At 49.9% G+C, this 18,589-nt stretch overlaps 1 protein-coding gene across 8 annotated transcripts in view; it reads left to right on the top strand.

Annotated features, from left to right (window-relative positions):
* LOC119394533 (protein LMBR1L) overlaps nucleotides 1-18,589 on the top strand; it is a 583,826-nt gene that overhangs the window by 542,316 nt on the left and 22,921 nt on the right. The window lies entirely within an intron of this gene.

Consider the following 18,589-nt stretch of genomic DNA (forward strand, 5'->3'; position numbering starts at 1 on the left):
GTGGTGCTTTTGCGTGCGGATCTATTTATACCGTTGCTTTCGAAAATAAACAATCAGTTGAAAGTTAGCGCCTATCCTGTTGTCTCTTCCTCGTCCGTGTGTGTTAGCGCTATGGCCCTTTCTGAAGCATATATCCAACTAGCCCTAAAATCCACGTTGGTAAACTAAAGGCTCTCCACGATGATGAAAGGAGTGGAAGTACCCATGGAACCATCAACTTTTATTTAAGAAAGAAAGTAATGATCAACTTTGTGTTTTCATTTCTCAAAAAATGATCGCGATCACTGCTTGAGCTATATGGTAGGGCTCCTGTTGAGTATATTCCTTTGATAAGCAGGGAAGTCAAAAGCACAGCTGCCAGGCAGCTTCGCATATATGAAAAAGAAAAACGCTTCGCAAAGTAGTGGGAGTTCTTAACTTTCTTTTTATTCCCCTTATTTTATCCCGTGAGATTCGTGCCAGACGGCGATCGCTATTTGTTTTGATGCAATATAAGATGGCCGCAGCAGTCATTCACAAGCAAACTGAAAGACACCTTCATTTCTACCCGCATGCTAACCTTAAACGAACTAGCCATCCCAGTATGACATTTCAGTTGAGAACATTGCGAATTGTTTGAAGAGAGTGTCAACTGCGTATCTCGCTATTGTGACTCATAGCTGCCTGTTTCATGTGAGTTCATCCAACGTGCCTGCGATTGTTCATCACTTGCCCGCAATGAATAAAAGTGCAATTGTATTCATTGCCGCAGACACAGCGATTGTTGTAAATTAATGTCATCGGTGTCGGTGCTTCAAGATTTCAGGCTAGCTTGCGCATTCACGCGTGCCGCAAGCCACTGGCACATAAGGGAATGTTCCACAAGTGTAATTGGCAATTCAGCTTGCACCGGAGCACACCAAGCCATCATAGGAGGGTTATTCGTGCAATTACAACAGACAATGGTAAGCAAACTTGCAAAAACAAGCTGCACCCGTAAAATGGTGCCACCTGCGATTTGATGTGCTCATCTCGTTGTGGTGACACATTTCGAGAACTTGCAGGCTTCTCTTTTTCCAAAGGACTGCCAAAACAATGCTTTGGTGCAGGCTTCGTGCACTGTAGATTGTATAGCTTAACTAATCGATGGACACTAGTGAGATACACGCACACAACAGAGCACTAACTTTCAACAGTGAATTTTATTCCCTTTTTGGTGGAATACAGAAAAATGAGCGGGGGTAGAGCGAACGACAGAACAGGAAATAAACAACATTGCACAACGGTACCTTCCACAAAGGCCAAGCCGCCTAGTCACAATCATTTTACTGAGGTGAAGCAACCGGATGAGCAGTGATGCACAGATGCGCACTTTTTCTAATTACGATGCGAGTAATCTTCCTTTTCACTGAGGTCAACTGACGCCTCGCTTACACACATCGCCCAGGCGCACAATTTCAACTGCTTCAACCATCTCACGCGTTTCTGGCCATTTTTTACAGTGCAACAGCTTTCAAAGATTGGTTGGCAACCACAATCTCTACAATGGATACCAAGGTGTCCAGCGATTACTCGTCTTACGTTGTAATCATGCTCCTTTAACCTATGGTTTAGACAGTGCCCCATCTTTCTCGAAGGAAGGGTTTAACTGCAGATCCAACTGTTGAGCTGCACGGAGTGTTTGCTCCTTGCGAGCACAAATTTTTGGGAGTATTTCTTGACTCAACGTTAATGTTTGTTTATCCCTCACATTAATTTACCTCAAGGCAAACTGCCTGAAAACAGGCAATATATTAAAGATACTGTCACGCACTAGCTGGAAATGCCTGAAGCATCAGGAAGTGCCTGATGAATCTTTTGTAGTGAAGAAGATCAGTGCTACTTGGAAAGGCAGAGGGTTCCACTCAGGCGGAAAAGTAGACGACGTTCGGTTGGCTCGGACACTTAGGCTGGTTCCGCCATTACCACGTAACTTGTCGTGACTGCTGTTCTGTTTTATAAACAAGTGCTGCTCCTAAACGCCTTCTTTTATCTGGTGGATGTGCGGGGTACTTCACAATCCTTGAACTTCGAAACCGTACACTGCCTCCAGTTGCTACTATGTCCACGCACGAAGATCAGCAGGTTGCCGCCTCGGCTCCAACTACTACTGCTCTTGGCTGTTCCGGCCCCATTCAGCAACGCGACCCGCCTTCCCTCAGTGGAACCGATGACAAGGACGTGGAAGATTGGCTTGACCATTACGACCGGGTGAGCAAGCACAACAAATGGGACAATGCGTGCAAGCTTACCGTCGTTCAATTTTATTTAACCGCCATCGCCAGTCTGTGGTACCACACTCACGAGAGGGACCTTACCACCTTGTCGGCCTTCAGAACGGCGTTCACCGATTTGTTCGCGACCATCCAACGCTTCGCAAGCTACGTGCCGAACAGCGCTTGCGGGCTCGAGCTGAGCAAAATGGTGAAAATTACACCAGTTACATCGAAGATGTGGTCAACCTTTGCCGGCGTGTCAACTCGGCCAGGATGGAAGCCGAGGAGATCAAACACATCTTAAAAAATGTGACTGATGACGCATTTTAGATTTTTTTTATGGAGCAAAAGGACAAAATCACACACACAGCACTTGTGTTTGTGTCATTTTATGTGTGCGTGATTTTGTCCTTTTGTGCGCTGCTTCATCAAATATTCTGGCTCACCAGCTAGCCCATCAGTACATATTAATGACCCCTGACACCAAGTTTGAAAACTCGAGATGCTTGTGTTGTTTGATAGTCCTGCGTGCATCGGCACTTCTGACCGATTATGAATGACGAACATTGCCTTTAAGATATTAAATGCGAAGCATTTCTTTGCGAACCTTTGGTACTTTGAGCGTTTCTATCTACGTACCTACCTACCTACCGACCGACCGACCGTCCTCGAATTGCTGTAACCGGGGAAGCCACTTGCCAGCATCGTCGAAGGAAAATGGCGCCAGGCGGGGCCACCAAGGGCAGGAACTGGAGCGTCCTTATTATCCATGTCGAATGGCAGGAACCTGGAATCCCACTTCTGACACCATGTGGTGGACGGGTTCGAACCGAGGCGGCTGAGGATGCAGGCCGAAGCCCGAGGGCCGCGGAATCAACATGCACGCTCCAAGTCCCCAGCAGAAGTGACCCCAGTTTATTCGCAACACACCTTTTTGATCTACATCCTAGTGGGCGCCTCGTATCCGGCTTGGCACTCACGCCCTCTACAAGCACCTGGCAGACCACTGCCGCAGGTGTGGGTGTGAACCAAATTTTCAGAGGAGCAGTTTCCTGAAAAGAGCCAGTGAGCAATTGGAAAGAGAAATTATGGAGGCGTTTCTCATCAGCAAAGCTGGTGACAACTTTGTTAGCAAACCATCCATCTTTCTCTCAGAAGACGAGATGGCGTTCTTGGAAGACCATGTGTGGAGAATCTTTTTAAGTTTTTAGGTTTTTAATTAGACAGGGTTAGCTTTTCATATGATGACCAAACTTCTGTATGACAGATCATCCTTGATCTTCCGTTTTCCTTTCCTTTGATTTTTTGAATTGGGTGCATTATCATCTTTAACCTGCCACGTTTTTGTCACCCTAATATCTGGCTTTTATGTGCTGATTTGGGAGGAGCGCATGCAGTGCTGTGTTTTAACGAGATGCTGAATCTGCGCACCAACATGTTAAACAGTGATAATTTGTGATTTCAGAGTGATTCGACAATTGCCATGCGCTTCTGTATATGTCGTCGCCCTCTTTTTTGTTCAGAGATAGCATAGCAGTCATGGGTGTTGTAATTACAGGATACTTTTGTGCGTGTGGCTTCTTGGTGGTGGTGATGAGTGACACTATAAAAAGCACCTTCATCAAATAAAACTCAGTTGGTAGTTCAACACTGGCCCTGTTGTACATGTGTCTTTCGTCTCGTCTTGCGTGCTGGTTAACTTCGCAAATGTCGCACCAAATTGCCCAGACGAAAGCACTCCTCCTATGTTCCATCTACTTTTCCAACTTTTAAATACAACCCAGTGACTCCAGGGTCATCAAGTCCCAAGGCCTCATCTCGCCAGGAGAGGCCCAGAACTCGAACTATCGGCACGCACATGTAAGCATCCAGTGCCTCCCGTAGACAGTGTACACAACGTCGGCACCTTTTGTGTCAAAAGAGTAGCATGGCTTTTCCGACTGTGCCAAGAAAGCAAAAAAAAATCCATCGCGAGGCCGGACTATGGTAATGCTTCCTCAAAGAGAAAACAATACACTTGAACACTCTCCACTCTTACAATGCACACAGCACCATTTTATGTTTAATATCGAGCCACAAATAATGCAATGGAACATCAGAGGCCTCTTTAGAAATCTCTATGATGTGCAGGAAGTTATCCACAAACTCAGTTGAAAAGTGCTGTGTGCACAGGAAACACACCTAAAATCCACACATACTAAATTTCTCTGGCACTACATCATTTTCCGACTTAAATGTAAACATTTCGACAGAAGTCTGTCTGGCTGGGTGGAAGAATTAAGAAGTTGAAATACCTCCAGCCACAAATTCTTGGAGGAAACCCGACGTTTCGAGACCGGCTTGGTCTCTTCTTCAGGGGTGACTGTGCTGAGAAGAGACCAAGCCGGTCTCGAAACGTCGGGTTTCCTCCAAGAATTTGCGGCTGGAGGTATTTCAACTTCTTAATCATTTTCCGAAATGACCACGATGATCATGTGATGTGATCTGGTGGCATAGCCATCGTAGACAGAAGCGAAGTGTGTACTCACGTAGCACTTCAAACATTCCTTGAGCCATCCGAGCCATTCCTTTAAATAAAGTTTTCACCATTTGTTCGTTTTACATAACCCCGGCATTACCAGCTGCATAAACCTGAATTTCAGTCCTTAATAGATGAACAACCGAACCGTCTTTGGTCCTGGGAGATTTCAGTGCCCACAGTGGTCTGTTGGGCGAGTCTCAATGCAATGCGGCAAGTTGCCTTATTGGGCAGTTTCTTTGTTCCTCTGGAACTTGTGTCTTGAATACGAAAGAGCCCACATATTTTAATCTTCCAAACAAATCATACTCAACCTTAGATCTTAGCATCTCATCTCCGACGCTTCTACCTGGTTTTAAGTGGAACGTTCTTGAAAAAACATATGGGAGTGACCACTTCCCAATAATACTGAGTACACCAAACCATAATCAGCTTCTTCCGCAGGCTCTTCGGTGGAAGGTACAATCAGCCAATTGGAAATGGTGTGAATCCTGTAGCAGAGTGTGGCGCTGGGCTAGTTGGTCCATAGCTTAATAAAATATTTGAAAAGAAGAAAAGACAGGATAGGGCGCCAGACTTTCAAATAATTTATTTTCCGCATATCACCCAAATATATATGTTTCCAGATATGTGCACAAAAAGACGGTGCAGCACAAGCGACTGTCATATAGCACAATAAAAAAAAAGACTGTCTAACAGCGCTATCTCAAAATACGTATTCATTCTTGTACAAAGTGATCGAAGGGACACTGACGCATTTGTCCCCCTTCTCCTGCATGTGATATGCCTCAAGTATTTCATGTGCTATCGTTATGCTGAACCCTTACTAATAATATTGCCACGCCCACTTCTTGTCTTGTTTTGATGTATTCGGGTTTGACCGGCAGGGACGGTTATCAACGCTCGACGCTGTCCGCGAAGTAGTGTTCTAGAAGCGTCGCGATTGTAGTAGATCGGTTTGTTAAGATTGCGCCCCGCACGCGAATGTTCCAGCTTTGTCTAGAGATTACGCCGCCACCAGCGATATTGCTGGAAAGTTCGATAGCGCCTGTATAAAAGCCGACGCGCGTGACCGCTTGTCAGTTGATCGACGGTTGACGCTCTGTTCGACGCTATCAGTGTATTGCTGTAGTTTGACTTTCATTTTCCGGGCCACAAGTTCGGCCAAATAAACAGTTTCATCTCGGACGTGCTGACTGCTGTCTTCGTCGACGTCACGACCACGTGACATCTGGTGGAGGTGCTGCTTCATGATCCGGACGCCACCGCGGAGCGCTGACCCAAGCCCAAGCCGAGAAGAAGACGACTCTAAGAACAACCCGGATCCTCGAACCAGCCGCCGGCAGAAGGGACTACAACCAGAGTACGGGCTCCTTCCCGAAAACGCCAGGCAGCCGAAGACCGTCACATCGACCGCCGAGACGATGACAGACCCCCTGCCACCTACAACGGTAGTGATGCAACAGCCAAGGGAGCCACCAACTTTCCGTGGATCGTCGTTTGAAGACCCGGAGAGCTGGCTGGAGACGTACGAGCGAGTCGCCGCCTTCAACCACTGGGACATTGAAGAGAAGCTGCGCCACGTCTACTTCTACTTAGAAGACGCCGCGAAGACGTGGTTCGAAAACCATGAATCGAGCCTTCAATCCTGGGACCTCTTTCGGACGACGTTCCTCAATACCTTCGCGAGCATCGTCCGCAAGGAAAAGGCCGCTGCTCTGCTGGAGACAAGAGCACAGCTACCGAATGAGACGGTAACTATCTACACGGAAGAGATGACGCGACTTTTCCGCCTGGCCGATGCTGCCATGCCTGAGGAAAAAAAGGTCCGCTTCCTTATGCGGGGAGTGAAACAAGACCTCTTTGCAGGATTGGTGCGGAACCCACCGAAAACTGTCACCGAATTCCTAAAGGAGGCTACAACAATCGAAAAATCCCTCGAGATTAGGACGAAGCAATACAACCGCTCAACCCTGTCGACAGGCTACACCGAAGCGCACTCGCTAGGCACCGACGACCTACGGAAAACCATCAGAGCGATAGTGCGGGAGGAGCTGCGCAAGCTGTTGCCTTCAGCGCAGCCTCAAGTCGATTCGATCACCGACATGGTCCGCGAGGAAATCCAGCAGTCGCTGGGCACCCCCTATGCAGCGCAGCCGCAGCTGCAAGCAATGAACTATGCTGCTGCAGCCCGACGCAACGCCCCCCCTCGTCGCCCGCGTCAAGACGCCGCGCCGCCGCAGCAGTTCCGCCGCCAGGCACCGCCGCCACCCCCAACGACGCCATACCGCCCGCCGACAGGACAAGGATGCGCCCCCCGAAAGACCGACGTTTGGCGTGCCCCTGACAACCGCCCGCTCTGCTACCACTGCGGAGAGGCCGGCCACACGTACCGCCGCTGCCAATACCGACAGATGGGGCTACGCGGATTCGCCATCAACGCGCCGCGCCCGCAGCCAGGCGAACGGCCTCGCGACATTGACGACTACCTCACCGGAACACAGTGGCAAGAACGACGACCTTCCCGATCGCCGTCGCCCGGCCGCTACATGTCCCCGCACCGCCGGCAGTACACTGGCCCAAACCGGGGCCGGTCGCCCAGCCCGTATCCGGGAAACTAAGGGCAGCAACCGGATGGAGGTGCGGTTGCTGTACGACGAAATGCCGAAGATCCTCCGCGGCCGCCGACGACGACAACGCGACGAGACCTTCAGAACACGACGCAAACCGGACGGAGCCATCACGACGAAATTTCGCGGCCCGAAGAAAACCTGACGACGCAACGTCGAAACAGCGGGACCAATCGACGAAGCCGTGATCCGACGCCACGACCTAACCGCAACGCAAGACGACGGACTAGCGACCTCAATGTTCTTATCGACGGCCACAGCGTCACAGCTCTCGTCGACACCGGAGCCGACTATTCCGTCGTCAGTGGGCCATTCGCCACCAAGCTGAAGAAAGTAAAGACCGCTTGGAGTGGACCCGAAATCCGGACAGCTGGAGGCCACCTGATAACGCCGATTGGTATCTGCACGGCGAGAGTCACCATCAATAACCGGACTTATCCTGCGAGCTTCATAATCCTACTAAACTGCTCCAGGGATGTGATGCTCGGAATGGACTTCCTAAGTGACCACGGCGCCGTTATCGACCTGAGGTCTGAGTCGATAACACTAAGCTCAGACAAAGCGCTCCCACCCCACGCGACGCCAGGGAACCATGCACTGAAGGTGATAGAAGAGCAGGTGACCGTTCCGCCGCGCTCCAGCGTCATTATTTCCGTCGGCACCGAAAAACCTGCGAACCTTGAAGGCGTAATCGACGGCGATCAGCAACTACTCCTGAACCGTCAAATTTGCGTCGCAAGAGGTATCGCCGAGCTGCATGACGGTAAAGCAAAGGTACTGCTGACAAACTTCAGCCACGAATATAGGCACCTCAACATGGGTGCGACGGTTGCCTACATCGACGAATGTGTAGCCGCCAGCGATGCTTTCGCCCTCTTCGATGCTGCCGAACCTGCTTCGACGAATAGAGGTCCCGAACCGGATTTTGACGTCAACCCGAGCCTTGCGAAGGTCAAGCAAGACCAGCTCAAAACCCTGCTCCTGCAATACAAGGACTGTTTCTCGTCGTCATCGCGGGTCCGACAAACGCCCCTTGCTAAGCACCGAATTATAACAGAAGAAAATTCTCGACCACTCCGACAGAGCCCCTACAGAGTTTCGACGCGAGAACGTGAGGCCATAAAGAAACAAGTGGACGAAATGCTTCGCGACGACATCATCCAGCCTTCAAAGAGTCCGTGGGCATCACCTGTGGTGTTAGTGAAGAAGAAGGATGGGACACTGCGCTTCTGCGTTGATTATCGGCGCCTGAATAAAATCACGAAGAAGGACGTGTACCCCCTCCCACGGATAGACGACACCCTGGATCGACTTCACAACGCGACGTACTTTTCGTCGATGGACCTCAAGACCGGCTATTGGCAGATCGAAGTAGACGAAAGAGATCGAGAAAAGACCGCTTTTATAACGCCCGACGGCCTCTTTGAGTTCAAGGTCATGCCTTTCGGTCTTTGCTCGGCACCTGCGACGTTCCAGCGCGTCATGGACACCGTACTGGCCGGATTGAAGTGGCAGACTTGCCTTGTGTATTTGGACGACGTCGTCGTGTTTGCCTCGTCCTTCGACGAGCATCTCCGGCGGCTTGAGGCAGTACTTCAAGCAATCAAGACCTCTGGACTGACCCTGAAGCCAGAAAAGTGCCGATTCGCATACGACGAGCTCCTGTTTCTGGGTCATGTGATCAGCAAGTCTGGAGTGCGCCCAGACCCGCGGAAAACAGCTGCCATCGCCGACTTCGCGCCACCCACCGACAAGAAGGCAGTGCGCCGATTTCTCGGCTTATGCGCCTATTACAGACGCTTCGTCAAAAACTTTTCACGGATCGCCGAACCACTGACGCTTCTCACGAAGGCTAACGTGGAATTCAGGTGGGAAACGGCGCAAGTGCAAGCATTTCAAGAACTTAAACGACGCCTGCAGACGCCACCCATACTTGCGCATTTCAACGATTGCGCCGATACGGAAATACACACCGACGCAAGCAGCGTAGGACTCGGTGCCGTCCTTGTGCAAAGACTGACGGGCTTGAAAGAGTTATCAGTTATGCTAGCCGGTCACTATCCAATGCAGAAGCCAACTATTCCACAACAGAAAAGGAATGCCTTGCCATCATCTGGGCTACGTCAAAGTTTCGCCCCTACCTCTATGGCAGGCCCTTCAAAGTTGTCAGTGACCATCACGCCTTATGTTGGCTAGCTAACTTGAAGGACCCTTCTGGTCGTCTCGCACGATGGAGTCTCAGACTTCAAGAATTTGACATTACCGTCGTGTACAAGTCCGGACGAAAACACTCTGACGCCGACGGCCTGTCCCGAGCCCCCGTCGACGCGCCGCCGCAAGAGGACGACAACGACTGCTTCCTCGGAACTATAAGTGCCGACGACTTCGCCGAAAGTCAACGAGCCGACGCGGAACTGGGGGGCCTTATGGAGTACCTCGAGTGCAAGACCGCCGTTGTTCCGAAGGTATTCAAGCGAGCACTGCTGTCGTTTTTCTTACGGAACGGCGTTCTCATGAAGAAGAACTTTTCGGCACTTCGAACCGACTACCTTCTTGTCGTGCCCTCATCATTGCGACCAGAGGTCCTGCAGGCCCTACACGACGACCCGACGGCTGGGCACCTCGGTGTTTCCCGCACGCTCGCCAGAATACAGGAAAAATACTACTGGCCACGCCTTGCTGCCGACGTCGCCCACTACGTTAAGACTTGCCGAGATTGCCAGCGACGGAAGACACCACCGACGAGGCCCGCGGGACTTCTGCAGCCAATCGAACCACCTCACCGGCCGTTCCAGCAAATCGGAATGGACCTACTGGGGCCGTTCCCGACGTCGACTTCCGGCAACAAGTGGATCGTCGTAGCAGCCGACTACCTCACCCGCTACGCCGAAACAAAAGCCCTGCCCAAAGGCAGTGCCGCTGAGGTAGCCAAGTTCTTCGTTGAGAACATCGTCCTTCGACACGGCGCCCCAGAGGTTCTCATCACCGACAGAGGTACGGCGTTCACGGCTGACCTGACTAAGGCGCTCTTGGAATACAGCCACACAAGCCACCGCCGCACCACCGCGTACCACCCACAGACCAACGGCCTCACCGAGCGTCTAAATAAGACGATCGCCGACATGTTGGCCATGTACGTCGTCGTCGAACACAAGACGTGGGACGCCATCCTTCCGTACGTGACCTTCGCGTACAACACGGCCGTGCAGGAAACGACGCAGATGACGCCATACAAGTTGGTCTACGGACGGAGCCCGGCAACGACGCTCGACGCCATGCTACCAAACGTGACCGACGAGGAAAACATCGAAGTGACCACCTACCTACAGCGCGCCGAAGAAGCACGACAGCTCGCCCGCCTACGGATCAAGATCCAGCAGACGACTGACAGCCGCCGCTACAACCTTCGACGACGCCACATGGAATACCAACCCGGTGACCGTGTATGGGTATGGACGCCAATACGCCGACGAGGACTTAGTGAGAAGCTTCTTCGACGATACTTCGGACCGTACAGGGTACTTCGACTCCTCGGCGCACTCGACTATGAGGTTGTCCCTGACGGCATTACGAACTCTCAGCGGCGCCGTGCGCGACCTGAAGTCGTCCATGTCGTGCGCCTTAAGCCGTTTTTTGCGCGTTAGCGATCCTGGGGACTCTATTTTTTTTCCTTTGTTATTGTACTAATTTATTTGTGTATGCACTTGTTTTTTTTTCTATGTTCTTTCACAAGCATCGGGACGATGCTTTTTCAGAGGGGGGCAATGCCACGCCCACTTCTTGTCTTTTTTCATGTATTCGGGTTTGACCGGCAGGGACGGTTATCAACGCTCGACGCTGTCCGCGAAGTAGTGTTCTAGAAGCGTCGCGATTGTAGTAGATCGGTTTGTTGAGATTGCGCCCCGCACGCGAATGTTCCAGCTTTGTCTAGAGATTACGCCGCCACCAGCGATATTGCTGGAAAGTTCGATAGCGCCTGTATAAAAGCCGACGCGCGTGACCGCTTGTCAGTTGATCGACGGTTGACGCTCTGTTCGACGCTATCAGTGTATTGCTGTAGTTTGACTTTCATTTTCCGGGCCACAAGTTCGGCCAAATAAACAGTTTCATCTCGGACGTGCTGACTGCTGTCTTCGTCGACGTCACGACCACGTGACAATATGCTGTACACTTACTCACAGAAGGGTTGGGGGACTAGTTGGTACAGATTTATTTTGAAAACTTGGCAGCACATACACACAAATGCTCTTTCTGTGTCATGTTTCTGTTTCCCTTTTTAGAAATAGACTGTTAGGCGAGTTCGTATTTCATTGTCAGGGAAAATGCGCAAAAAAACGTGGACAGAGGGAGAAAAGAAAACAGCACAAGCGCATACTAAAACTGAATTTTTTATTGAAAACGTGCAAAATATATGAGGGAAAAGAAGCATATGTGCGTGATTAAACACCAGAAAGAACCTACATGTGTGCATCAAGATAACCAATCTATGCTTTGTGTAATGCTGCGGAGGGCTTGGCGACACAGCTGTCTGCGGCTTTCGAAATAAAATAAGCTTCAACAAGTTATTAGACCGCGGTTATAATCACTCTCTCTTGTGGCAAGAACTATATCGGGCAGAGCGGGCGCTGTCTCTATGGGAGGTTGAATGACCACCGGCCTTCAACGAACCTGTCATTACACTGCTATGATTGTAATTGCAGCTTGGTTTTCCAAGGAACCGAGTTTCTTGCGCGGCACAAAGAATGCACAACACGTGAGCAACACGGGAGCTGATCATTGCAGCTCTGCGTCAGTCCTCTTAATCTAAGAAAGAACTGCGCTTTCTATGATTAGGGTTTAGAAACTGATGGATGAAGCGTTAATCTGATGACATGTGCAATGATGTGGTTGGTTGCCTATATGTAAGAGGGCTTCTAATAAAATTATAAGTTTCACACTGTGATCTGCTCCTTGTTGTCCTCGTCTTGATTGTGCGCTGGTGGATTTCAAAGGGATAGGTGTACTCAACGAGAATGGAACGGCACCTTGCTCTGTGTGATTTTTTTATTATTATATGTGTTTAATGGAGAGCTTGTTATGAATCTTGTGTGGTTATTCAAGCATGCCCAGTCCTTCGAACAGCTATGGAGCAAGGTCTTCAGTTTCATACTTCTCCTGAATCATGCCTTCCACAAATTGACAACTTGCAGTGCTTGAATGGCTGGAAAACACAACAGAGGCACCATTTGCGAATGCACCATGTACAATTTCTGCTCTGCTATCCAGCCTCTCTAGCCTAGGGTAGCCCAGAAGGTTTCCAAAACCACCAGCAGCTGCCCTCCGATGCCCGATGACTCAGCTTCTTGGGGACCGAGTCGCATAGGAATTCCTGAGAATGTGCTTGGTACGACAAACTTCTGCACTGCTATTGACGTTGAACTTGAGGAGTAACCCATTGACTTAGGCTTCAACATACTTGGCTCGAGGCAGGTCAACTGAGTCAGCCTCATTCAGTCCGATGCCGAGGAACAGCACACCGCCACAAAGGGGCCCTTTTTCTCGGCACTTGTTGCAAAGAGCACGTTGGGCCAGCTGTTCTGTTCTCGGGTGGCACGCCGTGCTGCAAAAATGACACCCACTTCCCAAGGCTGAAGGTGACGAAGTTTTCACAAGAGGCCTTTGTCGTGGTCTTTGCTTTTGCAGCATCCACAGAAATGAGTGAAGATGGGGCACTCTCGCCGGGGAAATCGCATAATGCATTCCTTCTCAGCAACCTCCTGTTAAAGCACTTCAATCAAAGCATCATCAAGACTGAGCTTTGAGTACCCACACAACTTGTTGAACAGCTTGCAACACTGCTGGCACGCCCCTTTTACCATTGCAAAAACTATTGTAAAGAAGCCGAAAATTGACCACTTCTGACACCATGTAGTGATCCTTGCAGGCAAATGTACCACTCCCTTTATTTGCTCATATTTTATAGACTGCCAACATCACCTTACAACTGATGTTAATATGGTCAGTTGTTAGTGACGACAGCAGGCTTAGGAGAGCGCCCCCTGCAGCTCAGCATCAAGCCCTAATATGACACAGCCATACTAACAATACCTTATGCCATCAGGATGACTCTGCTATTCGTTTGGGGCCACTGTAGTTGAGAAGACGAAGCAAGCGAGTAAGCAAGCCTCTAAGTTAATCGAGATAGCCAGCCGTGAGACTGGAGTGTGTGGCTGCTGTTGACGCTTGACACTTCTTGATGCTCACCATTCTTGTGTAAGTAAATCATGTTACACCACCTTGCTGCATGTGAATCGCATCTCATCTTGTCCATTCGCCGCGAGATCGGGCTACAGGTGGCAGCACTGTCGTCGCGCTAGTGTGGATAGGCGGCTGTCGGCGCGTATACAAACGTGCACAACAGCGCTTCGTTGTGAGCGATGTGACCCGATTTCCGGCAAACAAAATGAGTTGACTGCAGCTTTGTGGTAATATGTGCGCTCTTCATCCCCGAATTAATGCGCGAAGTGCGCCGAACGTTACAATTACTTGTGAGAGAAACGCATTCTGCCAACGAACGGGTTGCTCGCCGTCGGCGACAGTCGGCGTTTTCGCAATGGGTGACGTTTTCCTGTTGTTTTATTTGTACATGTTTAGCTTGTGTTCCACCTACTGCTGTATAGCACGACTGCTGTTCCACTGCGCAACTGAATTAACTATTTACTTGTTCATTTGGATGCCCCTCAACAAAAAGAAAGCCCGTATTCCTGCACGATGAGTTGAAATAGCACTTTGTGCACTGCGTGCTGAAATATTCATTCGCATTTCTTAGTCAGTTCTCCATCAAATGTAAGACGGTTGATAGCTTCACTGAGGAAAGCTACGTGGCTGACAGCGCTTTAGCGCTACGGAGACGTTTAACACGCACACGCGCGCTTGTTTTTATTCCAGGAACAGTACACAAAGGTAACTGTACGGCACGGAAATTTCTTCGGTTGATTACTTGCACGACATTAATGGAACAAAGGTCCGGTTATTTCACGGGACCAAAGTACGTTTTTTCATACGAATAATGTCCGCTGCCTATCCGTCAATCTAAACAACGCAACACAAACGCTCAAGATAATGTAAAGAAAAAAAGATGTCGCTTTGCGTGAAATTACTACGACATACATGTAAACTACGCCGTTTGGGTTCATTTTGACCATCAGCGCGCACCTTTATCTTAGTACACGGGTGTTTTTGTATAAATTTCGCCACATGTTAAAATTGCGCAAGGCAACTCAGTTTTGCGATTTCCGTGTCATTTCATTTTCTGTTCTTTTTAGGGGACAATTTACGTACCGAAGTGTCCGACGTGACCTAACAGAAATATTTCTCTCTAGTGAGACCAGGACCGTACACAACTAAAGCTCGTCGCGTAACGTATAAACAACACCTAACCACATGGCTCAAGTACATGCGAGCCTTTTTTTTTACTACCGCGCCGCTAAAAGGCTATATTCACATGAGATTTAATACTTCTCATCTTTAGGGCAACGCCAAGTGCACTCTGCAATGCGCTTGAACCACAGAGCGGCACCTACACTGATATGACTCTCGTGAACGGAAGGTACGTCGACCACACAGCACTCTCGACAAGTGCACTCTCTTATCTTATTGCAGTACATATACAGCCGATCAAAGCGAAATTCATTACATCGTGTTAGGCATACGTACGAGCGGTTAAAGTTGCACTAACGCAACAGAACAAACCGCCTTTTGAGGATCTGCATGACGTACGCGCACATGCAAACACAACGGGGCTAGCAGACGACGCATGGAGCAATCCACACTAGGCGCGGTTGAGCCAGAAGCCGCTAGGCGGCGACTCCGCTCGATCTCGCGGCCAATCATGTTGCTTTCAGAGGTTACAAATGAGTGAAGGAAGGGAATTTTGAGGGCTTTTTTCTTTGTTTGACACAACCTTAATGAAAACCAGCAGATAATGAAGCCAAGCAAGGTATAGGGGACGGTAATTGTAGTGTAGTATTTGAGATACAGATGTGAGGAAAGTAAAGTGGATGAAAAGACCACTTGCCGCCGCCAGGGACCAAACTTCGGTTGCAGGTTCGGTTTTGCCGGTTGGTGGTTTCGAAGGCTGCAGCTTTGGTCCTTGCCGGTGGCGTCTTTTCGTCCACTGTACTTTCTTCACATCTGTATCACAATTACTTCAGTACAATTAACATCCCCTATACCTTGCTTGGCTTCATTATCTGCTGGTTTTCATTAAGGCTGCTTCACGGGTTCCGCATTTTTGCATGTTTCCCGCAATATGTTCCCAGCACGGAAAAGATCCACCTTTTTTTGTCAATTGTGAATGCAGTGATTCCACTCCTGCGCCAACTGTGCCAGAGTGCGCCAAATTTGATATACTGCGCCATCCTGATAAAATCAACTTAAATTGCGCCACACTGCGCCAGAGTCTTGGGTTTGGGGCGTCCCTCACTGGCGATCGCACCGCTGGCTCGTCAAAACATGTGCAGCTTGATCTTGGAGCCGGCAAGTCACAACCACACACCAAGAATCATTCCGCTGTATAAACAGCGCTCGCGCGAGCGTCCCGAGTAACCCCTCGAGCGATGCTAGGGGCTGACGCAGCTTCCGTAGTGCAAGTCGGCTCGACGGCAAAACGCATCCTCCGCAGAGGCTCGGGACGCCTAGGCCATTCGGTCGCGAGGAAGTCTTCCGGCGATTCATCAGTGGACGTCGCCTGTTCCAGAAACGCTGCTAATAGCTTGTTTCAGGCGTCGCACGGCACGCGATTAAAGCAATGTTCAATAATTACACGCGTGCCGCTAAAATGTCTGTCACCTCTGTTTCTGGACATCGCGGAAAGAAACCTGCGAAAACTAGCCATTCATATCGAATTTTCCGAGCTTCACGTCCATGGAAGAGTACGTGAATGGTGGGAACGCATTTCCTCGAGTATTGCTTATCCATGTATCTTCATCCAGAAGAGCTTTTAGTTGTGAAGCATCTTATAGCGGAGTTCAATCCGGTGGTGGTGGTGTGCGGCGTGACCACCCTTACTGCGCATGCGCAAGCCCTCTCCACACACCTCCTCACCCTCTCCACTTTCCCTCTCTCCCCTCCCCTTTCCCTCTATCCTCCCCCTCTCCACTTCCCCTCTCCCCTTTGGCTCCCTCCCCTCTCCACTCCCCCTCTGAAACGCGGGCTCTACATGCCGAAACATTGTAGCAAAACGAAACGCTGCTTTGCATCACCTCAGGTCCCCTTTAGCGGGAGATGGTGTCATTTTTTTCGTAATGTTCTTCCACCAGCACATCCGGTTTTGTAATCGCTCTTGCGGTAAATACCCCGCAAAAGCCCCTGCCCTTTCGAGCTCGTGAGTGTTAGGGCCCCAATTCGAATATTTGGCAGTTTTTTTTAATATCATCTCATTAATAAAAGTATGCCTCCTGGTTGGAACAGCCGCAATTCTGTTTTAGTATGTGCAGCTGTCGTTAGCGGGCCCGTCGCTAACGGTCCTGGCGTCGGAAAGCCCATTGTGAAGCGGCTGCGCTATGTTACACGTCCGCCTCTCGCTTTCCAGGGTCATTAGTTGACCGTTAAAAAAGTTAGTTTCGCTTGAAGACGAAGCAGTGAATGCGATAGAAACAAGTTGTATTGTTATACGAAGTAAGGCTAGTAGCTAACTCTTTTTGCATCCGATCTCGCGTAACTCAACAAAACGCTGGTTTAAGGGAATACGGCCGCTCCAGGGAACGAAGCGGTTTGCGTGCTATCAATTCTCTAAACGGAAGCGTTGAGAGTGCAGCAAGTTTATGACCCGTCTCCTGATACCTGTCGAGATAGCGCGCGCTCCAGCCACACCCGCGCCCTTCAAGCGACACAGCGCCCCCCCCCCCCCCCCCCCCCCCATCCCATCCCCTCATGTTCCTCACGAGAGACGGGTGGGGCATTTACTCTCGGCTTGATAAGCAATCAACAACAGGCCTCGCGCGCGGGGTGATGTTATCGCATGCGCCCTCCGTGCTATGGAGACGGCCGGCTCGTTTCATCTCCGCTTCAGCCGCGTTCGTCGCCAGAGCTTTTACTCGCGGGTAGAACATATGATGCGCGGGGAGATGTTATCAATCGGGACTTCATACTGAAGATGACTGCAACGGCGACGCCAAAAACGCGTCGAGAGTGTCCATGTAGTTGCTATCGCAATAAAAAAAATCGCAGCTTCGCACTAGTGGTTGCTAAGCCTGAAGGATAAGCGGAGCTGGGTGGCCTTGCTTGTTTCTCTTTTAGATCTGAAGCATCTCATGGCGGAGTTCAAACCGTTGGTGGTGGTGTGCAGCGTGACCACCCTTACTGCGCATGCGCGAACCCTCTCCACACACCTCCTCTCCCACTTCCCCTTCCTCTCTTTCACTTCCCCTCCCCACTTACTCTCCACTTCCCCCCTGAAACGCGGGCCTGACATGCCGAAACGCTGCTTCGCATCGCCTCATGGTCCCCTTTAGCGGAGATGGTGTTATTTTATTTTTCTTTGTCTTTATCTCTGTTTCCTGTAGCTCTTTTTTCTATCGGGTTCTTTCTGTTTCTCTCCCTCTATTGCTTCCTCTTTCTATCTCTTTCTGCTTCTCTCTGCTTTTCTCTGTGTGTTTCTGTCTTGCTCTTGTGTTTTTCTATCTTTTTTTGTCTTCTTTCCTTCTCCCTCTCTCTATGTCTTTTTCTGTCACTATATTTTTGTCTCTATTCCCTTCATTTCTATCGGTTTTTCTCTTTCTCTCTCTCTTTCACGTGTTTCTCGGGCTCCTTTTCGCCGAGCAGAGTGTTTGTTTAACGCTCGCACCTGCTGTACTCGGTAGTGGGGCTTGTCCACTTCCTGTGGCGCATACGCACCTGAGGAGTTTCGCACGTTGGAGCATAAGTTAGCTCTCGATAGCTTAAACAGCTTCGCTGTTAAAAACTGAGGAGTCATTCCACTGTGTAAGCTGGACGACCAGCGAAGCTGTTTAGCGCACTGCACAAAGATGACTTGGTGGAGGCCAGTTTGGTATGGAAGAAGCGGTATGTAAGGGAAGGTTGTAAACTGCCGGGCTGTTTGAATACGAATTACTTTTTGCACTGCTCCCTAGAGGGCACCAGGGGCCGTATAGAGCTTCGCTGTAAAGGGAAAGCGAGGTTTGTTATCCCTACCGCCCCATTGAATGCACTTTCGGATATATTCGCGA

This window comes from Rhipicephalus sanguineus, chromosome 5 (genome assembly GCF_013339695.2).
Source record: "Rhipicephalus sanguineus isolate Rsan-2018 chromosome 5, BIME_Rsan_1.4, whole genome shotgun sequence".
Lineage (NCBI taxonomy): Eukaryota > Metazoa > Arthropoda > Arachnida > Ixodida > Ixodidae > Rhipicephalus > Rhipicephalus sanguineus.